Genomic DNA, 11809 nt, shown 5'->3' on the forward strand with positions numbered 1-11809 from the left:
AAAGATTTTAATCTTCTGCTTTAGTTTTTATGTCTTTGCGATAATAGAAATATACAAGTAAATCAATGCTTCCCTGAGATTTAACAAAAGAAATGTATTATCTATTTATTTACAAAAGTGTCAGTTTGACTATATAATAAAGAAGCTGTTTTATGTGTATATTTGATTGTACCTTTCTAATACGGCATCCTCAAAACAGCTGTTGTGGGATGTTCCCAGTCTGCAGCGGGCAGTATCTATCAAAAGTGGTCCAAGGAAGAAAAAGTAGTAAACTTGGCAACAGGGTCATGGGCGGCCAAGGCTCACTGATCCATGTTCAAGTTCAAGTTTATTTCTATAACACTTTTTACAATGGCTATTGCCTCAAAGCAGCTTTACAGAATGTAAAATTTTATATGAGTGAATGATGCGTGTTTATTCCTGATGAGCAAGTAACTGTGGCAAGGAAAAACTCCCTTAGATCGTATGAGGAAGAAACCTTGAGAGAAACCAGACTCAAAAGGGGAACCCATCCTCATTTGGGTGATATCAAGAATGTGATTATAATTCTTAAAACAATACAAAACACCAGAGAGAAATTACGACCATGAGCACTGGAGTGTGTGATTATGAGCAATGCACTTTCTACAGTCTTATACAGTCAGTTGACGTTGTGGAACCAGGAGCTACAGAGCAACTCATAAAATAGTTAAACAACTGAGATCATCACAGATCCAACACCAGCTCCTCTATGCCAGAGCCTCTAAATGTTCAAAGAATTCCAATGTCAAAGCTCATGATGTGGGATCCCAAGGAGGCTGGTTCATCTGTAGATGGTTCGGGATGTTTGCGTGCTCGTTAAAGGCCTATAATCTTTATGAGGTGGGACACAACTGATGCTGGAGCAACCTCATGATGCCTCTGGATGGGTAGAGCTCCGTATGGGGCGTGAACGCTGGCCTGTGAGGTCAGATCCATCAGATGACTTACTCTAGCTAAAAAAAAAAATCCTTTTAATGCTCGACAGGTCAGGACCAGTATTGGGCAATAACACGTTACTGTAACGCAGTTTCTTTTGACAGTAACTAATATTGTAACGCATTACTTTTTAAATGAAGTAACTCTGTAACCGTTACCGTATGGTATGTTGTCCATTACTTTTTTCAATGAATTGATTTTGGCTGAAGTGTAGCCTACAGTCTAACCTGTTTACAGCAGTGACACATTGTAGGATTGGTGGATGAACCACTATAAACATGAAGAAGACACACTGTGGGCGTGTTTCTGTTTATTCAGGTCTGTGCGGCAGTAATGGCGAGAGTCAATATGCTCATTATTTCACTTTAGTTGAGCATAAAGACAAAAACATTTAAGTCAAATGTAAGCTGTGTCTTTCTGGTTCGAAGGTCGTGTCTACTGCGATAAAAAGCAACTCCAATCTGTCAAAGCTCCTCCAGAAACTCCATGCCTCGATGAAGCTAGAAGCTAACCCGGTGTTCTGTTCGACATTGTTTATAGTTTTCATACTTAAGATGTGAAAGGAACATTTTTAAGCGCTCAACACAACAGCTTTTATGATGCAGAAGCCACTTTAGTTTTTGATTCTGAATATATTATTCAGCTTGTTTTGTTATTTATTTCAGAAATCCTTGTGATATATTCAGTAATTGAGTAATTGTAACTTTTTGAATTAAGTAACTAGTAATTGTAACTAGTTACTATTTCTTAGTAACTAGCACAACACTGGTCAGGACTGTTTTTACAGCAAAAGGGGGACCAGAACAATATTAAACAGGTGGTTATAATGTTATGCCTGTCTGTGAGATGTCATTGGTCAGTGAGATGCTATTCTAATACTGAGGTCAGAATATACCAGTCCAGGGGCAATTTATCATTCTACCTATCAGTGTGTTTTGGTAAACAGGAGAACATGGAGGAAACCCACATGGATGACATGTTTAGAAACCCCAAATATACAATAATCTGAGCTTGAGACTGAACCTGGGATGTAATTGTGTCATGTTTTGTAAAATGCTGTTGTATAACAAATGTAATAAGACATAAGTACACTTGACATTGTAAAGTAGAGCCTTCAGAGGACTTTGCACTCAATATTTACTCGAGAGAGAAATAATGGGGAAAAGAGTGATATACAGTAATCTATCAGGAAATCTATAGAGGATACGAAAAAGACACATTAACTATAAATGTACAGCTTATAAATAAATTTAAAAAATGCATTATTTGACAAACTGTTATAAGAAAATCATTGTACCATTAAACTATTTTGCTTTAGTTTGAGATGGAAAATGACTGCCGGCCAGTGCTGGGGGAAGTACACAAAGCATTTACTAGAGTAAAAGTAGAGATACAGTAGGTAAAATATTACTCCAGTAAAAGTGCTCCTTTTAAAATTTCACATGAGCAAAAATACAAAAGTATTTGCCTTCAAATGTACTTAAGTATTCAAGTACTATGATTTATTATGGCTATATGTTCCTATTATCATCATCACAAGACTCTTTCTTAATGTACTCAGTTTATGTGAAAAGACTCTGTTACTCTCAGCACACCAATTTATTAATTTGACTAATTAATTCTACTATTAACTACTATCTACTATTAATTCTACTATTAATTCTAATAATGATATTAATGAGTCAAACACTGATTGATATCTAATAAATTATCATGAGCCCAAAACCTCTTTTTCCAGGACTTAAAACAAATAGTTGTTAGAGTCAGGAGTTTACTTTATCATTTATTCCTTTCTAAATTTTCTGCTTGCTGTTTAACTCACACTGAACTGTATGTTCGTGCTAAGTAGGTACCAACAAGCGGCAATGGTGGTTCTAGCTTGAATGACGTCCTGGGTGAACCATGCCATGACCAAAAGTCTTCCTCATTAATCAATTTTAGCTTCAGCTACCATCACTGGATGAGTAAGAAATATTTTCAAAGCAGTCCACAAATTTGGATACATTTCTGTAAGCTCATTTTCATGTAGAAATATCACCCTAAATGCCTTTATTGCTCAATTAATTTCATGTCATTGTGCAAAATTGATCAAACTCTTAGACCCAAGAATACATACAATTCCTTGGCTAATTGTAGCCAAAAGATACATACAACATCTATATCCATAAAATATATGTCTTTTTTAAATATGCCTTTTAAGCTGCACTAGAGATTCCCCATTACTTAACTCAGTTCAGGACCTTCTCAGTACAACCACAGAAAACCTTTCTGAAATCACCTCAATTAAAGGTAACCAAATAAATAAATGCTATAAATCAGTTATGCAGCAAAACATATTGTTGCGATATGCATAAAAGCATAGCAGTCACCACAGCATAACCTAAGTGATATACAGTTATTATTATTTCAATAATTGTTTGAGATTATATAATCATTGACGCGACCGTGCAAATGAGTGATAAAAAAAAGCTTTAAAACCAAAACAAAACAATGATTGATTATTTTTGCGTGGAAGCCCTGTGCAGCCCCCTAGAAAGATTCACATGTTGGCTAAGTTTAAAACAACACGCTCTGTTGCTCTCTACTCTGATTGGTGGCTCGCTGTGCGCTTGACCTGTTACGTTTTTATTCACTCATAAATTAAAAGGAACGACTGATTTTGCAAAATGTAGTTGAGTAAAAAGTAAAACATTTGAATTTGAAATGTAGTGAAGTACAAGTAAAAGTCTGCTGGAATGGTAACCGTTGAGTAAAGTACAGATACGAGAAAAAAACTACTTAAGGACAGTAACGAATTACATTTACTTCATTACTGTGCACCAGTACACACACTCTTCACCCTCCTGCCATCAGGAAAGCGGTTCCGAAGCATTTGGGCCGTCACATCCAGACTGTGCAACAGTTTTTCCCATAAGTCATCAGGCTCCTCAACACAGAACTAAACTGAAGCCCACAAAGCATGTTGTCTGCGCATGTGTTCTATCAATATGGGAGTCTGCTCTGTGAACAGGAAGTTGAAATCTTTTTCTTCAGAAAACAAAAACATTTACACTGATAATTAGTTAAGCAACTAGCTGCATCTTTAGTGTATTTATGTATTTAATAAGTGTGTTGAGTCAATATGATGAAAATAAACATTAACAATTTCATAATAATTAAGGTCATTAAGGCTGAGACTATGGTATGGAGCAAAGGGTTAGGGTTATGTGGTGCTGCATTATCATACTGGAAGACGCCAAATTCTGACCCTACCATCTGTGCCTCATCAGAAATCCAAAATCATCAGAACAAAATGTGCATTCTGAGTTGCTTTTCTGCTCACCACAGTTGTACAGAATGATTGTCTGAGTTACTTTAGCTTTAATGCCAACTCAACATTTTTATTTTTTAGTGACTGTTCGTATGTAATATAGTTAAATTATGATTTATGTTTTTTTAAATTTTGGAGATATATATAGTCACATGTGCATTTCTATTTTTTCATCATGTGCCAATTCTTGCAAGACTTGACTCATTTATTGTCTAAATAAAAAATAAAAAGTGCCTCTTTGATAAAACTGCTGTATACACATTAACAGCATGTTAACAGCCTGTTTTTTTCTGGCTTATTTGGCAGTGAGTTATAAACCTTGAACTTCTTTTATGTTACCAAATTAATGCATGCAGTTGTTAATGATGCAGCTGTTTTTAATTTGTCCAGTAATAGTTATTTTTCTTGTTTTATTTCCAAACGTTTTAAAAAGAAAAGATGCCTGTGATAAAGTCATTGTTCGGTTGAGTTTTAATATATTACATGCATTAACTTCAATGTTCTTAAATGTGTTTCCACTAGAGCAGTTATTTCATTTTTCTTGCATTGACATTTTAACACTGTCCTGAATTGTGTCGCCATGGGAATGGTAGCAGGAACTACTATGGCAATGTCTTATGGGTAAGCGAACAAAATGGTGACATACTGTAATGCTCAGTAATGTTATACAACATCAACATTATAATCAATTTTACGATGTCACAAGTATTTGTCTTTAAGATTTTTTACTGTATGTTTAAGATTTGTAAAAAAAAAAAATATTTAAAGATCAGAAGGCTTCAATTAACATTTACTGTTGTATATATGCCACACTGTCCACAAGAGGGAACTCAAAATCCATCCTCAAAGCTCCTGTCTTACTCTGGAATATAATGGAACCACCCAAAGTGTTGATGAGAAACCATCACCAGGTGCACAGAGTAGCCTCCAATCGAAGAGGACACTATACAGAGGCAGGCCTGGATGAAGTGGGAAGATCCGTGGAGGGAAGAGGGGCAGGAATATGGATTATTATGTGTCCTTATTGTTGTATGAAAGTTAAATTGTAGTTGGGAACTCCGGCAAGACTCCCTATGGCAGCATAAATAAAAGGAAGAACCAGAAGGCAACACATAAAATCATTTAAACAAGTTCTAGTCATCTCATGTATGGAGGCTGCTGTGTTTGTGAACTGTTCCCAAATATTAGTTGCTTTCTCTTGAGTGTTTTTATTTCAGAACTGTATCACTATCAGTATGTGCCACCTCAGTGGTGAACAGAAAGCACTGTAAGTATAAACCCATATTTAAGTTCCCACTATTATACATGTGTTACATATAACGCATTTTATCCTCTAACTGTCCCTGTGTTCTTCACAGGTTAGATGATGATAGATATGCATTTGCACAGTCCAGTATTTTACAGCTACAGTTGCGGCTGATGCCACGTGCCTTCAGGTGCACACAACATGATGCATGGATTACAGAAGTGAAGGCTGGATAGTGATTAGCAACTCGGGGATATCTACTGTTATCTAAAACCAACAACACATGATGAGCTCGAGTTTAATATTAATATCAATTTAATAGAGTTCAGTTAGCAATGTGATTATTATTAGCCTAGACATACACACTTACCCGGCCATGCAAGAGCAATGCGCACTAATAAACTCTCCGGTTACATTTGACTCGCTCCAACCTTCACCAAACACAAGATAAACATCATCTTTCTTCTTCTTCTTTCGGCTGCTCCCATTAGGGGTGGCCACAGCGGATCATCCGTCTCCATACCAGTCCTCTACATCTGCCTCTTTCACACCAACTACCTGCATGTCTTCCCTCACCACATCCCTAAACCTCCTCCTTGGCCTTCCTCTTTTCCTCCTTCCTAGTGGCTCAATCCTCAGCATTCTTCTACCAATATAACTCATGTCCCTGCTCTGCACATGTCCAAACCATCTCAATCTCGCCTCCCTCACCTTGTCACCAAAACATCCTACATGGGCTGTCCCTCTAATAAACTAATTTCTAATCTTGTCCATCCTCGTCACTCCCAACGAAAACCTTAACATCTTCAGCTCTGCTACTTCCAGCTCCGCCTCCTGTCTTTTACTCAATGCCACAGTCTCTAATCCATACAACATCGCAGGTTTCACCACAGTCCTATAAACTTTCCCTTTCATTTTTGCAGATACCCTACTATTACAAATCACTCCTGTCACTCTTCTCCACCCACTCCACCCTGCCTGCACCCTTTTCTTCACTTCCCTAACACACTCTCCATTACTTTGCACTGTTGAACCCAGGTACCTGAACTCCTCCACCTTCTCCACCTCTTCTCCCTGCAACCGCACCACTCCACTGCCCTTCCTCTCATTCATACACATGTACTCTGTCTTACTCCTACTGACTTTCATTCCCTTTCTCTCCAGTGCATACATCCACCTCTCCAGGCTCTCCTCAACCTGCACTACTCTCACCACAAATCACAATATCTTCCACAAACATCATAGTCCAGGGAGACTCCTGTCTGACCTTGTCCATAAACCTGTCCATCACCACTGCAAACAGGAAAGGGCTCAGGGCCGATCCTTGATGCAGTCCAATCTTCACCTTGAACCAGTCTGTCGTTCCTACTGCACACTTCACTGCTGTCACACTGTCCTCATACATGTCCAGCACCCCCTCACATACTTCTCTGACACACCTGACTTCCTCATACAATACCACAAATCCTCTCTTGGCACTCTGTCGTACGCTTTCTCTAAATCCACAAATACGCAATGCAATTCCTTCTGTCCTTCTCTATACTTCTCTATCAACATTCTCAAAGCAAATAAGGCATCTGTGGTGCTCTTCCTCGGCATAAAACCATACTGCTGCTCACAGATAGTCACCTCTTCCTTCAGCCTGGCTTCCACTACTCTTTCCCATAACTTCATGAGATATTCTATAACTTAATTCCCCTGTAGTTACTGCAGGTCTGCACATCTCCCTTATTCTTAAAGATCATTAAAGCCTGCCCCAATCACCAATCATTCATTCCTAGGTACACCATCTACTACTTCATCTAATTCACTCCAGAATCTTTCCTTCTCCTCCATCTCACAACACACTTGTGGAGCATAGGCACTGATGACATTTATCATCATCCTTTCAACCTCCAGCTTCACATTTATCACCCTATCAGAAACTCTCTTCACCTCCACTACACTCTTACTGTACTCCTCCTTCAGAATCACCCCTACACCATTTCTTTTTTAATCCACACCATGATAGAACAGTTTAAACCCACCTCCAATGTTCCTGGCCTTACTCCTTTTCCACTTGGTCTCCTGAACACACAACATATCTACCTTTCTCCTCTCCATAATATCAGCTATCTCTCTCCCTTTACCCGCCATAGTACCAACATTAAAAGTACCAACGGGAACCTCCACTCTCCCTGCCATCTCTGTAGACGTCTTCCTCCTCTCCTTCTCCTCCTTTGGCCAACAGTAGCCCAATTTCCACCGGTACCCTGTTGGCCAACGATACCTGTGGCGGTTGTTGTTAACAAGGCCTCGACCGGTCCGGTATGAAATTATTATTTGTGATCCGCATATTTGATTTGGCGCATGTTTTACGCTGGATGCCCCCCTAATGGCTGGGTTAAGATAAACATCCTCCACATTGTATAAATAAATGTTTCCTACTTTGCCGCTAAGGAAGTAGTTGTAGGCATTCAGATTCTGATAAGTCTTTACACACTCGGTCTTAACCAGATAATAATACACATCTGGATACGGTACTTCCGGTACACCTTTAATTTCACGTTATTGTCCAATTTTAGTTTTTAGAATTTTAGAAATATTTTAACTGTTCTGTTTTAGCTAGACTTAAAATGAATGTGTTGATCGGTTGTTTTGACAGCTCCGAGCTTTAAAAATGGCATCACCAGAAATGCTTTAGGACCAGACATGTACAGTATCATAGCAACGCGTTTGTCTACATCTTAGAAATGTAAACGTCACAGTAGTTTAAGTGGCCGGAGCTTATACAGTCTATATAATAGCGTTCAACTAAAAAAATCTTATATTGCTTGCTGAACAATCCACTGTTTCACATGCAAAGTTAAGAAAAAAAGTTATATTTCAAAAGACAATATAACAATAATTTATTCTCATTACAAACTTTTTTTCTTTAACTTATGCTTTTGTACATTTTAACTTAATACTTCTACATTTAATTGATATTTTTACATAGTGTCTATACTTTTAAGAATAATGTCTCATTACTTTTCTACCACTGACATGTAAAATCTGACACACACACACACACACACACACACACACACACACACACACACACACACACACACAGATGTATCAATCAATTTCACTTATATTTACATGCAAACAAAATTGTCACACAATAATGTATTCCTTGTCTTCTCTTTTATTATAGAAGAATACATCCATGGATACAAATATTTATTGTGAACAAATTCATCTAGGAAGTCAGCATCCAAGACATCAGAGGCTACATCACTAAAGCTCTTGTGGAAAAATCAGTACAATTTCCCACCACTACGCTCCAAAGTCTAATGGAAAGCATTAACAAATGAGTGGAAATTATACCAGCAAAAGAGAAAATAAATCTGCAGTTCAATAATACATGTTGTTTTGTTATGTGTTATGGTCAGGTGTTGTAGTGTTGCTTTGTTCACAGTTGTTTTCTTTAAATTCTCCCAAAATGAGAAAACGAATAAAACAATATATAATTAAATTAAATGCACTAATTTAGCCATATATTCATATCATATTGTGTTTTTCAGGAATTAAAGCCACGCTCATGAATTTGTTATTTGTCTTCATTGTTGTTGGCATAATGACATAAGAGAGAAATAAATGTGCATGTAAAAATAATTAATAGAGACATTTTTAAATAGTGGTGAATAAAACTGATAAAGAATACAGATGTAATTATTTGTGAAGCTTTTAGATTTAGAAATTCAGAAATGTAATTTTAATTTAGAAAATTTTAATTTCATTTTAATTGGTTTTGCTCTGGTCATGCATTTTCATTTTCTGGCCAACAATTAATTATAAATTTGAATCATTACTAATATGTTGTACATTTTGTGTACATTTTATCAGGTGAAAGTATTTTGTATTTTGTGATTCTACAAAAGAAAAACTCATAAAGCAATAAATGTTTTTTTTTTTTTTTTAGGCAGCAGCGATTGAGAGAGGCAAAGAGGATAGTATTGTTCCAGGTTGCTCCAACAGGTAACAGCTTTTTTTTTTGTTTTGTTTTTTAATAATTTTTTGAGGTAAATTTAGAAAACATCATGTAAAACAGAAATGTTTTTGTGTTGTAGGCAAAATCTGAATCAGCATGGTTCCATTTTACCTGCGCTCAGAAGAGTCACAGAAAAGTGTTTGGGTAAGCAAACTGCTCCCTCTAGTGTTTATGCACCTGCCTACTGCAGCACCAATAATAATAATAATAATAAAAAAAAGAGTTATACCAAGTATTTAATTATAAAAAATAAAAATAATCTGTTATTTTTTATCCAATGTATTTGTGGTAGGAATGAATTTCTTTGCCTCTAGAGACCATAAATCCTGTGGGTGGGATCCAGATTGGCAGCAGTGAGCCTCATTATCAGAATCTCACTGTGTCCTCTCCAGATGCCTCCATCATGGCCCTGCTTTTGTCCTGTGCCACACACAGTGAGACACATTTATAGCAGGGGCAGTGTGTCCAAATACTATACACTGTAAGAGAGACAAGGGAAAAAAATTATGGTACACACTTACCGTTTATTCAGTTAAATGAAAAGCACATTAGCTATTTTATGTTTATGTACAACTCTCTCTCTCTCTCTCTCTCTCTCTCTCTCTCTCTCTGGTTCAGTTACTTTTCTATCATATCATTTTACATGTGAAGGGAGCGTTTACTCTGAAAGTTATTGTGGTGATTTAATATTTGTTTATGAACTGGCATGTTCTTGGTTTGTTTAAGCTAATAACAATAATTAACAATTTAAATATTCTGTAAAAAACAGACTCCTTACCATGATCAGTGAGTACTTTTGTACTCCTGTTTTGTACAGTTGTTTTGGTCCATCAGTATAAAAAACCCTCACTGCTTATTAACAAGGCAGAGCTCAATAAACTTTCTGACAGTTTCATTTTCGCACAAAATAAATAATCATGTTTAAATTAATTTGAAAATTATATATAGAACATGCTCCTGACTGTAGTTTCATTTGTTTGTGTGTGGGTTACTTTAGCTGCTACTGGAGACGTGTCGACATATCAGATCTGTTCTACCAACGCCAGCCTGCAGCAGGATGTAGTGATGGCGAGCTCACCAGCCCCACTGCACAACTCTCAGAAACTTTGTGAGGATGCCTCATGGAAGAAGGATCTCCGCCTGATGAAGAACAGGTAAGACTCGAGTTCTAGAAATTGCTCTAGGTCAATGAAAAGAAAAACAAAAAACAAAAAGAAAAGGGTCAAATCTGAAGTAAAAGTCCTTGCTTAGCAAAGTGGTTTTTAAACTACTGTATCTTAAAAATATTTGCGATACATAGTAAACTAGAACAAGCATATCGCTTCCAGGGAAGCTGCACAGGAATGTCACTGGAAGAAGAAAGAGTACAGTATGTAAAATGTCTTGAGAATCGTGTTGCCGTTTCAGAAAATCAAAACAAGACACCCATCGAAGAACTCAAGGCCTTGAGAGACCTGTAGTGTCACAAAATGAACAGTTAGAAATCATACATTGGAGACTTTTCTCTTTTACTGAATGGATCTGAGTCACTGATGAATGTTTAGTCACTGCTCGCACCTCCAGAAAAGGCTCAGATGTGTTGCTTCTATAGTTTTATATCTTAAACATTGTAAAGATAGCTTAAAAACATTGTGTGTGTGTGTAAGGTTGTTTTCTTACAGAGCTGATTTGCTGCACTGAACCAGTGAATGTGATATTTTACCTTTTTCACTTATGCTTTTTGCAGGTATGCGGCTAAAGAAAGTCGAAGCAAAAGGAATCTGTTAAATATTTAGAAAACCGAGTCTCCATGCTGAGGATGCAAAACAAAGAACTTAAAGAAATTTTAAATATCTTAAAGGGAAATTTTAAGTGAAAATGAACATCAATTTGGGTCTTAACATTTACTATCTCATTGCTCGTCTATACTTTTTCTTTTTTTTTTATTCATGTGATCTCTTTTTAATGTTATGCTTTAGTATTTATCTCTTTGTGATAAAAGAAATATACAAGAAAATAAATACTTACCTGAGTTTTACCAAAAGACATTTATTATCTATTTATTTATTGAAGTTTTAGTTTGACTATATAATAAAGAAGCTGTTTTATGTGTATATTTGAACATACTTATCTAACATAGCATCTACAAAACTGCAGCACTGTGGCAAGGACAAACTCCCTTAGATTGTATAAGGAAAAAAACTTGAGAGGAACCAGATTTAAAAGGGGAACCCATCCTTGTTTGGATGACATCAAGATTGTGATTATAAATATTAAAAATGATACAAAACACCAGAGAGAA

The 11809-nt window shown here is 36.6% G+C and overlaps 1 pseudogene; it reads left to right on the forward strand.

Moving 5' to 3' along the window:
• Positions 1-9624: 9624 nt before the first annotated feature.
• On the forward strand, positions 9625-11009 carry LOC124383794 (annotated as a pseudogene).
• Positions 11010-11809: the final 800 nt, after the last annotated feature.

This window comes from Silurus meridionalis, chromosome 4 (genome assembly GCF_014805685.1).
Source record: "Silurus meridionalis isolate SWU-2019-XX chromosome 4, ASM1480568v1, whole genome shotgun sequence".
In the NCBI taxonomy this organism is placed as follows: Eukaryota; Metazoa; Chordata; class Actinopteri; order Siluriformes; family Siluridae; genus Silurus; species Silurus meridionalis.